This window comes from Saccopteryx bilineata, chromosome 7, assembly GCF_036850765.1.
Source record: "Saccopteryx bilineata isolate mSacBil1 chromosome 7, mSacBil1_pri_phased_curated, whole genome shotgun sequence".
NCBI lineage: Eukaryota > Metazoa > Chordata > Mammalia > Chiroptera > Emballonuridae > Saccopteryx > Saccopteryx bilineata.
Window position 1 is genome coordinate 27,478,898 of NC_089496.1, and position 12,004 is coordinate 27,490,901.

Here is a 12,004-nt window from a genome sequence, read left to right on the forward strand (position 1 = left end):
TCCTGCGTCACAGGAAGTAGTACTGTACGTGAGCGATGCTACACTTTGTGGCGCCACCACATACATTACTCCAGGAGCACAGGATGCAGACGCATCCTCTCACTGACCACCAATGAAAGAGGTACCCCTTCCGGAAGTGCGGCGGGGCCGGATAAATGGCCTCAGGGGCCGTAGTTTAGGGACCCCTGATCTATGTCATAGAAACCTTTTCTGTCAAGATGGACAGTCGATACCTAAATACAATCTTGCTGTCATCACATTCCTGGAAATGCCTAGCCTCTTTCCTTGGAAGAGCATGAATGTAGCTTTTAAATTTTTTTGTTTATGAGTTCAGCAGCTCGTGTGGCTGCTGAAATTCTCCCAGCCCATCCCACTAGTCCAGAGGGCAGCTATCTTGTTCCCACAGTGCCCTTTGTTGTGGGCAAAGGAAATGCTGGTATTGTGATGCTGGCAAAGGAAAAGCATCAGGATCATCAACTTTATTAGTGACGACACCAGGGCAACGGAAGTGAACACACTGGCCAAGGAACAGCCTCATTACTATACCATGCTTAAAGTGGGGTGATTTCTCAAGCTTTTACTATTTACCTGTTGTACTTCTCTGGAGAGCTGTGTTCATTTTTCCAAGCTTATTGATTTTCCTGTTCTGTCACAGGTATGTGATGTCTTACACCAGAAAAAGGTTAGTAAACTGTAACCGCTGAGACCTAACCTTCATTTCCATATGATTATAATTGTATTCTCGTTCTAAGCTAGCCAGAGTTGTAGATCACTTGTGCAGTGGGAAAGCCTACTCATTGAATGACTATATTTCTTTGAAAAGAACTGGGTTTTTCTGAGTGAATCCTTTCATATCTGATTCTTTTTTTCTCCTCTTTTTTCTAAAATATGACCTATTCCTTTCCCCCTGACTATAATAATTCACACATGGTTTCTCTTGAGGGTATAATATAGTCTAATTTTCTTCATTATTCAATTTAGATTCTTTAAGTGAAACAGGCATTCACATTTAAATTTTGGCAAATAAGTTCATTAATATTCAGACAGCTTTGCACTCCTCATATTTAATAAACTTTCCCATTACTGAGTAAGAAATCCTGAAAAATAGTCAAACAAATTAGCAGTGGGGACACCACGAGAGCACAGCCAACCCTGATTCAGAGATGTCTCAGTTTATCAGTTTTCTGTCAATCATTAAAACAAAAGATGAAAAATAAAATTAAATACAAGGCGACAGGACTCCCAATTCTTTCATCCGAGCTAAAGCAGAAGAGTTTTAATTGCTTGGAAAAATAAGATTTTTGTTTTCTCTCAAAAGGGGCAAACAAGAGAGAAAACAAATGTTAATTGCCTCTGAGGCAATGGTGGAAGCTACAGGACTTGACTATGCAAATCGGAGGTGGAAAGACCAGTCCATCATCTGTACGTTCTGTCTTCAGCAGCCAATATCCAGATGTTAGGAGATACAAAATGATTGGCAGAATGTTCCCTTTTCTACTACAGTTTCTTCAGCTCATGAGAAAAAAATAGTCCCCTTTTCATTACAATGTGTAGTCATATAGATTTACTGATACTGCTTCTGCTTAATGGGAGTGACGCTGCACTAAGGTATTTGAATAGGCTGTCAATTTCCTAGGGTCGATCTTCCATTTATGTGAGTTACTAGGCCCTTTGTTTCTCTTCTAAGTCCTGTCAGCCATCCAGTCTTGTGAGCCTTCCACTGCTTTTAGCATATTTACAGGAGGGAAAGGACGGACAAGCAGAAGAGATGAATCACTGATCGATCCATTTATTAATGTCGTACATGTGCAAAAACTGGAAGCAAAAGAGAAAATTAAAGCTCTTGGCTCTGGAGAGGCCCAGGCATTACCTGGAGTTGTCTGTACATTCCTTGACCTCAACTGGGAGGTGAAATTGAGAGTCCAAAGTAATTAACGCCATCATTTAGCCCAGACATTGAAGTTCCTAAAACTACTTCCCAGCTAAAATTCTCATACCAGTCTGTGTCAGCAATTCTGATGATGAAATTTTATAGATTTATTTTTCCATAAAATATCTGCTGCACTTCCACATAGACATCAAATAGAGTGTCTAGTGAAGGCAGAAACAAAGGTGAAAGCGGGTCTCTTATATGGGATTCACATTTAGGTAAGAATTGATAGCAATATCTTTTTGCCTAAATAGTGTTTTGTCTGCAGCATGGTATGTATGAAAGATGTTTATTATTGATAGGGTCACCAGCTTCTCCCCACCTGGGCAGAGGGGATTCTCCCCACCTGGGCAGAGGGATTCTCCCCACCTGGGCAGAGGGATTCTCCCCACCTGGGCAGGGGGATTCTCCCCACCTGGGCAGAGGGGATTCTCCCCACCTGGGCAGAGGGATTCTCCCCACCTGGGCAGAGGGGATTCTCCCCACCTGGGCAGAGGGATTCTCCCCACCTGGGCAGAGGGGATTCTTCCCACCTGGGCAGAGGGATTCTCCCCACCTGGGCAGAGGGGATTCTCCCCACCTGGGCAGAGGGATTCTCCCCACCTGGGCAGAGGGATTCTCCCCACCTGGGCAGAGGGGATTCTCCCCACATGGGCAGAGGGGATTCTACCCACCTGGGCAGAGGGGATTCTACCCACCTGGGCAGAGGGGATTCTCCCTACCTGGGCAAACTAGGGGTTGCAAGAGATGAGGTAGACAGTGGCCATCATGTATGAATGACTGCCCTACAGCTGTATGCCAAGAAGTAGCAGATTTTCTCTTCCTTATATCTAGACATAAAACTCTTCAAGGTGACCCCAGGTCTAAATGATCACCTCACAATTGCTTGAACAGAATGGAGCATCTGCCTACAGCTCATTACCCTGGGAGCACCCCCAGCACACAGCCCTGGGACCTGGGTGAGTCTCATCAGAAGAAAAGCCAACAAATAAAAGGTTTTGTCCCCTCTCTTATGAAAGCTTCCAGAGTGTGGGGAAATGTCCAGTTTACCTTGGATCTCCAAACCTGTCACACCCCTGGGACATAGCACATGGCATACGCTGAGTAGAAACGCAATGAAGGGAAGGGAAGGAAGAAAGGCAGGGATAGGTGAAAGGATGATGGAGGGAATGAAGCCGCTATGGGCACCACTACTCCAACTTTCTCCTCAACTCCAAGGGGGAAAGACAGACTCATTGTATCCTACTACGTTGAGAAGCACCCCTCCAAAATATATATATATATGTATACATATATATCAGGCAAGTGACTATTGAAGATCTACATGACCTGACAGCTTAGGGACAGGAGAGTTAGAAACTGGCCAGTGGTCCTGTAGCCTGGGGACCTAGTGTTTTAGGGCTAGAAGGGGTCTTGGAGTCACCCCAGAAGCCCCCAAATGGAATGTGATGTGACTTGCCCATAGTCACACAACTTGTTAGTATTAGAATAAAGACTAAAATCTGGGTCTCAAATGTTCCAGCCCCACATTTCTCAAACTGCAGTTTCCCTGCATACAACAAGAGCAATAGCTGTTCCTGAACTCTATCCATTCTTACTTCCTGACCCAAGTCACTTAATATCGAGAGCCTTCCCAATCCCTTCCCCTGACACCATGTGACTTTATGCAGCTTGCTAGGGAAACAGTTCGTGCTGGTTCGCAGAGCATTTATAGAATGCAAACTTGTAAGTCTTACAATAGCATGGTCACTAGGCATGGTTAAGACAATAGGAATTACTCCAGAATTGGAAAACTGAGCTCAAATATATCTTTGTGGCCACTTGTTTGCTATGGTCACTGCCCTTTACATGTAAAAGAAAGCAAAAATGTAAGTTCCATGAGGGATCTTGCTCCTAGATCTCCACAGTGTCTAGCTGGTATTTAATTATTTGTTAAATTATTAAACATGACCCACCAGTTCCATTGTTCATGACTTCAAGAACATTCCTTGATGTCCTCATTGACAAAAAACCAGCAATATCACCCTTCAGCCACATACTGTTACCATTGATCTAATTAACATAGAGTCTGATCACCCAACCCTTCTGTAAAGAATTCAAGCTCAATTTGACTTGATAATCTCTGTTAACAACCCTCACCCTCAAGTGAATGGAAACACACTCAGGGCTAACGTCCTAGCACTGGAAGACAGAGTTTATGACTATGTCTTCACTTTCAAGACCTAGATTGCAGAGCAGAGACAGGTAAGCTAGTAAACTGGTGTCACCACTACCTGCCAGATCTTTACTAGAGGACAGGCTGGGATCTGCATGTGAAGAGCCACGCAGGAGGGTAATCTGTCCGCCCTCCATGGTTACAGGCGATCCAGCTGGGGACCCTAATTTTTCTATCCCTGTAGGAAAACGGGGAGCCCCGCATTAACACATCTCCAGTCTGTATTTTTATTACTCCCTCGTCTCTCCTCCTAAAGCACACATCAAACTAGTCCTCCGAGCCCCATACAGAACTGTCCCCAAAAGAAGTGCTGGTGTTATCTTCTCCTTATGTTTCCATAGTGAGCACACTCTGGGCATTTCAGTGCCCTTATCAATTAGTCCTCCAAGCAGTTGTCCAACTTGGCTGTCTTTAATCTGAGCCTGATGGCCGCATTGCTTGAAATGCAGCAGGCAATCTAGTTAGAAACTGAAGTTGGTGGTCCTCTTTTCTCAGGGGTAGGCAGCCCGTCCGTAAGGTCTTCTTGCTGCTGGCGTCCAGGGGCCAGGGTTCAAGAAGCTCAGTGGCAGCAGCGGTGGGAAGTGTTATAGGCAAAGGCCGTCCTCCTCCAAAAGAGTGTGTTTTCTTTCTGTCTCAGCAACTGTAAAATTATAAACCAAAGATTAAAAAGTTAAGCCATGGCTCAAGTGAGGATCTTGGTAAATACACGGCTTAAACAAAACCCGATGACGGATTCATTGGCATCTAAACGAAGCCTGTGGTTTTCCAGAACAATGCCGCAGAGACTGCAGGAACACACAAAGTTTGCTTAAGGATTCTCCATCTCTCTGTTGATTTTGCTGTACCAAAGAGAGAGGAAAAATATAATTGCAATTAAATACAAGTAAATGGGCATGCAGAAAGGATGTGGAATGAATGGGCCAGGAAGGGATATACTCAGGAAAGGGAAAGAGAATCCAGAAACAGCCTCCACTTCCTCAAAGTGTTCCACAGGGCTGACCTGAGCAGAGCTGTGATTTTGTGACCTGAGAGGAAGCTGTGTAAATAATTATAATGTGGGGCATAAACATGGACTTTAGATCCCATGAAAAATTAAAAGCACAGTGACCCAAGACTTACCCAGTTCCTGGGCAATCAAGGTGATTGTTTTCTGGAATCATTAACAACATAACACAGAATGATAAGATGGTCCAGATGAAGCATCCCTAGTTTAGGGCATTTCTGCCCTTATCACGGGAGATGTATTACAGCACCATGGCCGATGTACGGGGCAAAACCGCCAGATCCATGACTAGCTGTCCTCCTCTCCCTTGCTGTGCCCCTCTGTCCCTTCCTCAGGCTCCACGAACCCAGTGTACATCTGCTATTATCTGCCTACTCAAATGTCTTTACTTCAAAATACTAAACAGAAAGTCTTCCAATGGCTAGAGTTATTCAAATCCCAGAGTATTAACAATCGGTAGGATAGCTGCAATTTAAAAATGGAGCTCAATCTCTTAATTACTGGAACATGGGGAGAAGAGAGAGGAGGGGCTTCCCATTCTTGTTTAATCACACCACCATTCCACACAAACTACCCAACCTCCAAACAGTGGGCTTTGGCAACTTTGCCTCCAATGACACTGAACAGCTCCTAAACTGGGACTGAGATAGTGGTTGTGTCCTCAGTGCACACAAAGAGGAGGATCCTCTAGAACTGACATGTGAGGCCATGGAGAAGGCACCTTCAGGTAGCAATGATCATGTCTGCATTCTAGGCACCTAACCCTGGTCCAAGCCCTTCGCTTTACAAAGAAGCAGGCTGCAAAGTGAGTGGCTTACCCAGTGTCACACAGGGATCTACTAAAAGACAGGCCAAGACTAAACCAAGGTCTCCCAAATCCCCATGCACAGCTCTGCCCAAGTATATCCCCATGAGCTCAACATGTTTTCTTTGCTCCAGACCGGGCAGGAGGCTCATGTTCTTCAAACTCTAGAGAAGTGTTTCAGTAGCACAGAGAAGTGTTGAGTAGTCACCTCCATTTCTAGACAACAGTCTGGTTCAGTAGGTCTGGGGAGACATAGGAATGTTAGTCATTCCCTGGGGGATTCTGATCAGGGAGGTATAGGAACCACCCCTGCCTGATTCACTTGTTACTCTTCTAGCTATCAGCACCACACAGCCACTTGGAAAGTCCCCCTGATGGACTGCTCTGGGGACACCCACTGGGGCCTAAAGATCAAAGTGCTCTGACCATTGGGGACCAAGTCAGAGCTCTGAAGGCAAACACGAGGGCTTCATGCTTAAAATGTACAAAAGAAATCTCCTCTTAGGCCCTGTTGACCTTAATGACTTTGTGGCTGGCAATATCCCAGCAATAGCTTCCAGGTTCCTGCGTAACCAGTCTTCCAACACATGCTGAGCTCCTGCTTCGTGTGAGATGGTGCCCAGGGCTGAGATGGACAAAGCAAAGTGAGGCCTAGATGTAAGCAATCTGTTAGGAAGGTCAGACATGGCTACTTAAGAAGAGTATGAACATGACTGGAGTAGTGTCCTTGAAGATAGAACACGACAACACAGCTCAGTGTCACACAGTCATGTCCCGTGTAGTTTAGTGACTTCTGTAGCCATTGCCTGGCAGAATCATGTAGCAGGTACTGGCCCTTTGCCCCCTCCCCAGAGATGCTGATTCAATGGGCCTGGGGAAGAGCTCAGAACCTGTATTTTAACCAGCTCGCAGGTGAATCCACAAATGGGCATTTGAGATCTTTATATTCTTTCTGAAGCCTGGCCTTAGAAACCCCCCAGGAATTAGCATGGTTGTACTGTATACTCATGGTTTGCACTCCTAAACATTCCCAGTTACTCAACTTGACCCCAGAAACCCATGCCTGTTTGGGTTTGTTCCTCTGAGGTCAGTCTTGGCCCATGCTCTCTTCCTATTCCTTCATCGTCCAATTGGAATTTGTTTTCTGGAAAAGGGTGTAGCTTTAGTCTTCAAGGAAACACACAGGCTAAAGTCCATGCACCGCCATCTATTGTATGATTCAAGTTATATGAAATATCTAGAATAGGCAAGTCCATAGAAACAGAAAGATTAGCGGTTGCCAAGGGCTAGGGGTAGGTTAAATGGGTATAAGGTTTCTTTTAAGCAATGATGAAAACATTCTGTAATTAGATAGTTGTGAAATTGCACAACTTTGTGAATATATTTAAGACCACTGGATTGTACATTTGAAGAGGGTGAATTTTATCTTCATTTTTGAAAAGCCCATGTACATGTGTGAGTACCACATAGCACATACAGGTGGGTGACCTAGATCCATGGGCCCTCACAACTCTCAGGTGACATCACTGAGACAAGAGAGGCACAATTTGAGCAGGACAGCTGATAACAATAATAGCTACCATTTACTGGCTACTTATATGTGGCAGGCACCTGTGATACACACAGTACATGGTTATCTCAGATGATACATCATAACCAAAGATGTGGACACTAGTATTATACTGTCATTGTTCACATCTTACAGATGATAAAATGGAAACAAAGTGAGATTAAATAACTTGACCAAGCTAAGAGCTAGTAAGCGGCAAAATTGACAGCTAGGGAGGTATGGTTAAACAGGCACCTAAAGACTGCCCAAAATCACAACCCTCATGGGTCCGATATTTCCACCATTAGATTTGAGAGAAATCTAATAATAATAATGATAGTGATAACAATGTAGCTAAGATTTCTTAAATGCTTTGCATGTTCCAACCCCTCTACTAAATTCTCTACATAGATTATCTCCTAAAAACTCTCTGAGGCATACACTATTGTCACCCCCAACTGACAGGGGTAAAAAGTGAGGCAGAGAGAATGCTTAAGTAACTTGCCCAAAATCACACAGCTAGTAAGTGATGGGGTCAGGATTTGAACACAGACCTTTAGTGTAAAGCCAAACTCAGATACTTACAGGGGCCAGGAGGATGGGAGTGTGAAGTGGGCCCCATGTTTCTTGAAATGCAAAACAGTATCTTTGCATCTTATTTATCTATGGAGATGTGATATAACTTTCTATTAATAGGATAAGGCTGATCACAGCACAAGAGTGACAATAAATGACAAATGACAGTTTGCCTCAATGTTGAAGATACAAAAGGGTGTGAGGGAAACTGGCACACGGGAGAAGAACTCACTTCATCTAAAGGGGCAGCCACCATTCAACTCCAACCCTCTGTTGTCAAGTGGCTATGTGGTATATACAATGTTGCCGTATTTTCTGAAATCTTTCAGTTTTGAAAGTATGGCAAAGAATTCTACAGAGTACATTTGGTCTGTAGAAGTCCACTGCCAACCTCTGTTTATACACTGCTCACAAAAGTTCGAGGATATTTAAAAATGAATATGAAACAATATAATATCCCCTAATTTTTGTGAGCAGAATGGTAAGACACTTCGTCAAGCAGCTCTAAGTGACTGGAATTTAAGACTGGGGTTAAAAAGTGACAGAGTATATTTGAAATGCTGAGGAAGGCCATGGTATAAGTTTCTTGTTGAGCAAAGAAGGTAAGTCTTCTTTTACAGCCCAGGGAAAGCAGAAAGCTTGTTATTTTGTTTAAGAGGAGGGCATCAGGGAGACATCTCTAAGGACAATGGGAGGGGTGGACAAGCTGGGAGACAGAGCTGAGGCAGTGAGACCAAGTGGGAGGTCACAGCAGCTGTCAACACCAAACAAGGCAGTGGACATGGAGGCAACAGAATGGACTTAAATCAACTCATAGCAAAGACCTTCCTCAATAAATGACAGATCTGTTCATATCAAATGAATAGAGTCTGTACATGTGCTCTATTATGTAGCCATAGAACCACTTGATAAAGAAAAGACCATCATCATGAAGAGGGAGACATTATCAAATGTGAGAGCAGAGCCATCAGGGAACTAAGGGAGGGTGTCAGGGTGCAACTTGTATGAGGCTGGGTTTGGCATATACAAAGGAAGGGAAATGTTCTTGGCTGGGGAGGAAACAGCCTGAAAACTGCCTAGGAAAACAAAAAGTGAATGAGAGAAATAAAAAGAACACAGAAAAGGAAGTCAGGTATTAAAAAATTAAGAAGAAATATAGGAAGCCAGGAGGAAAAAAATAATCTGGCAATGAAAAGCAGCGAAAGTCCCTAAAGTCCAGATTGGATGTGGGTGAGAGAAATTGGTGAAGTTATTTTAAGAGGATGTCATAATGAAGGCACCAAGGAGATTGCTTTCACAGAGACAGACGGAAGAATAGAGTTCACAGCGGAGGTATTTATAAGGAGTAGAAGAAAAAGAGTGCCAAGCTACAGCAAAGAATTTTAGCTATGGGAGACCAATGGGAAAGATGAGTTTTAGAGATGTCAGAAAGGAAAATATGACAGGATTTTGGATATTCTAAGGAGAGGAGGAGAGGAGAGGAGGGGAGGGAAGGGGAGGGGAAGGGAGGGGAGGAGAGGAGAGGGGAGGGGAGGGGAGGGGGGGAAGGGGAGGGGAGGGGGGGAAGGGGAGGGGAGGGGAGGGGAGGAGATGAGAGAAGAGGAGATGAGAGGAGAGGAGAGAGAGGAGAGGAGAGGAGAGGAGAGGAGAGGAGAGGAGAGGAGAGGAGAAGAGAAGAGAAGAGAAGAGAAGAGAAGAGAAGAGAAGAGAAGAGAAGAGAAGAGAGAAGAGAAAAAAGCAAGGAAAGGAGGGAGGGAGGGAGGGAGGAAGGAGAAAGAGAGAGAAAGAAAGAAAGAAAGAAAGAAAGAAAGAAAGAAAGAAAGAAAGAAAGAGAGAGAGAGAGAAAGAAAGAAAGAAAGAAAGAAAGAAAGAAAGAAAGAAAGAAAGAAAGAAAGAAAGAAAGAGGAAGGAAGGAAGGAAGGAAGGAAGGAAGGAAGGAAGGAAGGAAGGAAGGAAGGAAGGAAGGAAGGAAGGAAGGAAGGGAGGGAGGGAGGAAGGGAGGGAGGAAGGGATGGAGGGAGGGAGGAAGGGAAAGAAAAGAAAGATAAATGAAAGGAAAAGGAAAGAAAGAAGAAAGGAAAAAGGAAGAAGGAGAATAGGAAGAGGAAGGAGAGGAGAAGAAGAAGAAATATGAAGTTATCTCTCCACAGTGCTTACACAGCCCCAAGGACAGCCAAAGGTGACCGCAGTGCTGCATTCCCAGGGCGTGAAGAGGAGACTGCAGTTACCAGAAAATTTCCAGAAGGAAGGGAGCAAAGGTTTTTGTCCTTACCAAACTTGGTTTTCATTGGTTATAAAATTGCCCAGGCTGGAATACAGTGTTCCACAGAACCAACCTCAGAGATAACCTTGTAATGGCCCAGAACATTCTGGGAGAACTGTAGCAGTCATAAAAGCAGATGGGGATAAAAGGAGGCACCTGTGCTATACACACAGTCCAGGGATAAAGAGGACCAACAACAGTTATGAAATATCCTATTTAAAAGCATAAAGTTGTACTTTAAACAAGAGGAAATATAAGTGAGGGGAAAGGAGTATTACTGATAGCAACAGGGACAATCATTCATGTACAGCATTTTAAGTTTGACATCAGATAGGCCAAGTTACTCCATTTTGCAGAAGAAAGTGTATGTGTGTGGTGGGGCGGGGGGGAGGGTATATAAAATAGTTGCTTGCTGAAAGTCACACAGATGGTAACTTTTAGAGCTTCCTGGATTCTTAAGCTTATGCATTTTCCACTGCACCACACTGACTTCAGGCCATCCTCCACCTGGATTATTGTAAAGGCCTTCCTAAGTGGGAGGTCCCTCACTCTCTCCACCCCCATTTGATATGTAACCCAAGCAATGGTCTAAAAATGCAAATTGCATCGTGGCACTCCCTTGCACAACTCCCTTCAATAAATTCCCTTTGATCTTCAATGGAGTCCAAACTACTTAGCATTCCTGACAAGGTTCTGTCCCTGTTCACCTTCCACAGCCTCATCTCAAGCTCCTCGCATTGAAGATGACAATTCGATGACTGGGAATATATTTTGAGTTCCTGGAACGCATCAGTATCATTCTCTCCAGACCTTTGTACCCTGTTCCTCTGGCCGGGAGCACTCTTCTCCCTAACCTCCTCTCCCCGCCCCGGCCAGTCTAGGCACCATTAGTACCTCTTTTTCCTCGCCCTTAGCACAGGTTGTTGGAACCCTCTCTATCTGTTCTGAGGTGCTACTACCCACCCCTCTGCTGTGAGCTATATGAGCAAAGAGCCATTTCATCTTGTTCAGTCTTGAATCCACAATTAGCAAAATCACTGGCATATCATAGGTGCGAAACAAATATGTTTTTAAAGTGAATGAATCAATATGATAGGGCAAGGGCCGTCATTGGTTACTAAGTGGCACTGTATCAGTAGAGGCCAAACCTGTAACTGGCTGCAGAGCCTCTACTCTTGGTACCTGCAATCTACAGTCCATTACTCTAGCTACTGAGACATTCCAAAGAAAAATTCACCAACATTTGATTGAACATTTGCTCTGTGTGCTTCCTGTGCTCAAGAGCTATAAAGAAATCCTAGACAAGATTCAATTCTTGCCCTAAACAAGCTGACAGTCTAGTAGAGGAGACTTCCTTTTGCCAACATATTGAAACTCTCATTCTCTTTCAATCCTTACACAACTGAGCTGACGAGCAATCCTGGACAATGTGTCAAGGTTGTTGCCAGTTGACCATCACTTGCACCTACAGAACGACACTGGGTCTTGAAAGCTAAGGCCAAATTTTATTCTTCATTATCATCCCAGTGGTTAAAATAGGGCTTGTTATATAAGAGGTTTAAAAAGAATGAAAGAGTAAATGAGTGAATGAACAAGCAAACAAGCCAAGTCAGGGGTCCCCAAACTTTTTACACAAGGGGCCAGTTCACTGTCCCTCAGACCA

General features: G+C 44.2%; 1 long non-coding RNA gene across 2 annotated transcripts in view; it reads right to left on the minus strand.

Moving 5' to 3' along the window:
* Positions 1–469: 469 nt before the first annotated feature.
* The window catches only part of LOC136310420 (uncharacterized), a 39,825-nt gene continuing 28,290 nt past the window's right edge, over positions 470–12,004 (minus strand). The window contains exons 2-3 of one of the 2 annotated variants that reach the window (XR_010726562.1): positions 2,653–4,785; positions 470–2,510 (exon numbers count right to left, since the gene is read on the minus strand). This is a non-coding gene — a long non-coding RNA (uncharacterized lncRNA). Of the gene's footprint in view, positions 2,534–2,628; positions 4,786–12,004 lie in introns of both variants that reach the window. The other variant, XR_010726561.1, reaches the window with a different exon arrangement.